Below are 3,552 nucleotides of genomic sequence, written 5' to 3' on the forward strand. Positions count from 1 at the left end.
TATACTCTCTCTCTCTCTCTCAAAATAAATAAATAAACTTTTAAAAAATAATAAAATCTTTTAAAAACAAAATAAAGCACCCCATATAAAAGCCCATAAATTAAAAGGGAGAAAACAGATAAAAATTAAAATAATTTTAAAAGGAAAGAAATAAATGTAAAAGGAAATAGGATTTGGTAAAATTTCATCAATTAAAGTCTTAAATGTAAACAGACTGAATTCTCTTAGACAAGGAAGGCAGCTGACTGACTGTTAAAAGAACAAAATCTAACAATGTGTTACCCATAAGAGATATAGAAACCAAAATAAAGTAGTAGTGTAAAAGAATATTCCCATGTGAACAGAAGAGCTGAGATTACTATTTGGGTAGCAGATAGAGCAGATGTCATAGCAAAAGGCAGTACAATAAATAAATAAGGTCCTGACATAATGACCAAACATACATTAAATCATGAAAATCAAGAAATACCAAATGCATGTGTTACAAAAACTACTACAGCAAAGTCCGGGAAAGACAATGGGCAAAAAGGCAAGAAGAAATAAAAACTGATATTATTTTCATTGCAACCCTCAACATGCCATTTTGGGAAATAACAGACAAAGAATAAATTGGAAAGTACTATATGATTGAATAAACTCACTTAATAAAAATTGGGAGGGGGTGCTCCAGGGCCTGTGCTAGAAAACAGCTCCAGAAACAGTAATGAGGTTGACAGACACGTGGACAAACCTGAGATGGGGCAAGGTCATCCAGGCCTTTCCCAGCAGTACCAAGATCACCCCGTCCACAGACAGGCATGCAAACAACTGTGATCCTATACTGGACCACAATGGCTTGCTTTTTCATTAATTTAGCACACATGAAGAGTTTATTCAACTTATTAGATTGGGAATTCACAGAAAGGCAGAAACATCATCCACCAAATGGTCAAACCACAAGGCATTAACATTTCTTAATAACAAAAACAAAATGCCAGTCGCAGAGGAATGTTTTGAAATGTTCAGATGCTCTCTTTGGTAGTGCTTGGGTTACACAGGAAATCCTGAACACATGTAGTGGCCATCTGTTGTTTTTGCCTTACCCCAGAAGGGTAACAGGTCATCTCTTTCTTTGGGGAGCATCCCCTCCCTGACTCTGCATGACTTTGGCGGAACTGTCGATCCCTTGGATTTCTGATGAGGAGGTGATCCAGATGGCCAGACTAATTCATCCTCCGAAAGATGGTGAGTTCTCCTAGAATGGGCATGTGATCCAAGCAGGCCAATCACGGCCCTTTTCAAAGAGTGATCTGGACACTGGCGAGAGTCATGGTAAATTCTCCAGGATTCTGAAGGTTAACGACATAAAGCTAGTGACCCTGGTGACCATCTCAATTGCCACACAAAGAAAAGAACTAAGATACGGGAATGAGAGAGCCAGAGTCCTAATAACATAGCTTGGACCCCTGGACCCAGCCATGCCTGAAGTGAATGAGATCCAGTTGTTAGACCCATGAAATTCTCCCCCCTCTTTTAAAAAACTGTGGTAAGATACGGGGCCCCTGGGTGGCTCAGTCAGTTCAGCGTCCAACTCTTGATTTTGGCTCAGGTCATGATCCTAGGGTTGTGGGATTGAGCCCCGCCTGGGGCTCTGCGCTGAACATGGAACCTGCTTAAGATTCTCCCTCTCTTTACCTCTGTTCTTCTCCCCCTGCTCATGCTCTCTCTAAATTAAAATTTTAAAAATTTAAAATTGCAGTAAAATATACTGAACACAAAATTTGCCATCTTAATTCTTTTTAAGAGTACAATTCAGTGGCGTTAAGCATAATCACATCACTGTGTAGCCATCACCACTGCCCTCCAGAATTTGTCCATCATCCCAAACTGAAACCCTATACCCAACAAATAACAACTCCTCTTCTCTCCTCCCCCCAAGAGATTACTCTGAGGCTTAAACTCTTTTGAGTTTGATTTCTGTACCTCTTCATTGAAAGAGCCAATTCATACAATTTTGTAAGAGAGTATTTTTTAAACAATGAAAATATAATACAATATACAAAATTATTATCATACATAACAAAAACTATAAAAGTAGTCATACTCTTTGGCAAAGTAATTTTATTCTGGGAAATATAAGCCAAAGAACCCACACATATATATGCCCAAAAACCCCTACTGAATAAAAGCATGAAGGCTACTGATAATAGTGAAATATAAAAACAATATGAAATGTGGCAATATGGGTGTCAACTAAGTAAACATTTTAACGATACATGTGGACCATGTAAAAACATGTAAATTTCATATAAAATAATATGAAGTAAAACAAGCAAGAGAGGGGCACCTGGGTGGCTCAGTTGATTAAACATCCGACTCTTGATTTTGGCTCAGATCATGATCTCACGGTTTGTGAGTTCAAGCCCCACATCAGACCCTGCACTGACAGTGTGGGGCCTGCTAGGGATTCTCTCTCTCCCTCTCTCTCTCTCTCTCTCTGCCCCTCCCCCACCTCACTATGTCTCCCTCTCTCTGAAAATAAATAAACTAAAAACAGAAAACAAGCAAGAGAGATGGTAGACATGCACTGGTAAGTGTATAGGGATGAAATGTACCAATGCTGCTTCCTTCATTTTGACTAATACACATTATGCATGATGCTAACATGAGGGGAAGCTCAGTGAAGGGTGCGTGAAAACTCTGTACTAGCTTTGCAACCTTTCTGTACATCTAAAATTATAAAATCAAAAAAATTTGTTTTAATAAAGTTATAAAATCAAAAGCTTTATTTAAAACGAGGATAAGAAATCCATTACATATTAACTTAAATCATATACTTCTATGGAGTAAAAAAAACTGTTTTCCAAAACACAAAAAAAATTAGCCAGAAGATTGGCATTGTTTTACATTTTTCCAAATCTCTCATGTATGGCTTAATAGAAGACAGCTAGATTCTCCAAGTGCTTTGCCCTTCAATTTTTTGGGTCAGCAAACATATATAACCCTTGGAAAACTCCACTGTACACTTGAGAGAGAATGACAGAGGAAAAAGCAAACAATGTCTTAGTATTTTATGAAAGTAGTTTTAACCTANTTATGAAAGTTTTTTTAACCTGGTGAGAGCCCTGAACTGCACTATGCGGGAATGGATTAAACAGTAAGATTGTTTTTCATTCGTTGTTCAATAAAATTGCTTAAATTAGATCATCTTTTATATTAAAAACAAAATCTCCTGCAGGAAGCTAATTAAGCATCTCTGCCAAGGGGCCAGCAGCTCCTGCTCAAGCCTGTGTTTCTGCATCTAGTTGCCAAGGATGCCCTGTCCCCACTAGAAAGCCATGGTCACCAACTAGGCTCCGGCAGATATGTCCATGCAGGGTTTTTAAATGCAATGCTAATAAGCAGCTGGTGCTGAGGTCATGCACGGGAAGGGAGGCTGGCATGCTTGGATTTTATCTGGGGGCTCACACTAGGCCTGGGGCCTCAGTGCATCAACGTGCCCAGGCCTGCATTCGAGGATTTGCTGCCAAGAGGGCACCATGGGCCAGGACAGCAGCCCCAGCTCTGCCAAGC

At 39.3% G+C, this 3,552-nt stretch overlaps 1 long non-coding RNA gene across 2 annotated transcripts in view; it reads right to left on the reverse strand.

The window, feature by feature from the left end:
• LOC144235128 (uncharacterized) overlaps positions 1 to 3,552 on the reverse strand; it is a 40,816-nt gene that overhangs the window by 7,633 nt on the left and 29,631 nt on the right. Inside the window, exon 3 of one of the 2 annotated variants that reach the window (XR_013336148.1) lies at positions 874 to 1,328. The exons of the other annotated variant lie outside the window; for it this stretch is intronic. This is a non-coding gene — a long non-coding RNA (uncharacterized LOC144235128). Of the gene's footprint in view, positions 1 to 873; positions 1,329 to 3,552 lie in introns of those variants that run through there. 2 annotated transcript variants of the gene reach the window in all.

This window comes from Crocuta crocuta, unplaced genomic scaffold (assembly GCF_008692635.1).
Source record: "Crocuta crocuta isolate KB4526 unplaced genomic scaffold, BGI_CrCroc_1.0 scaffold467, whole genome shotgun sequence".
Taxonomy (NCBI): Eukaryota; Metazoa; Chordata; class Mammalia; order Carnivora; family Hyaenidae; genus Crocuta; species Crocuta crocuta.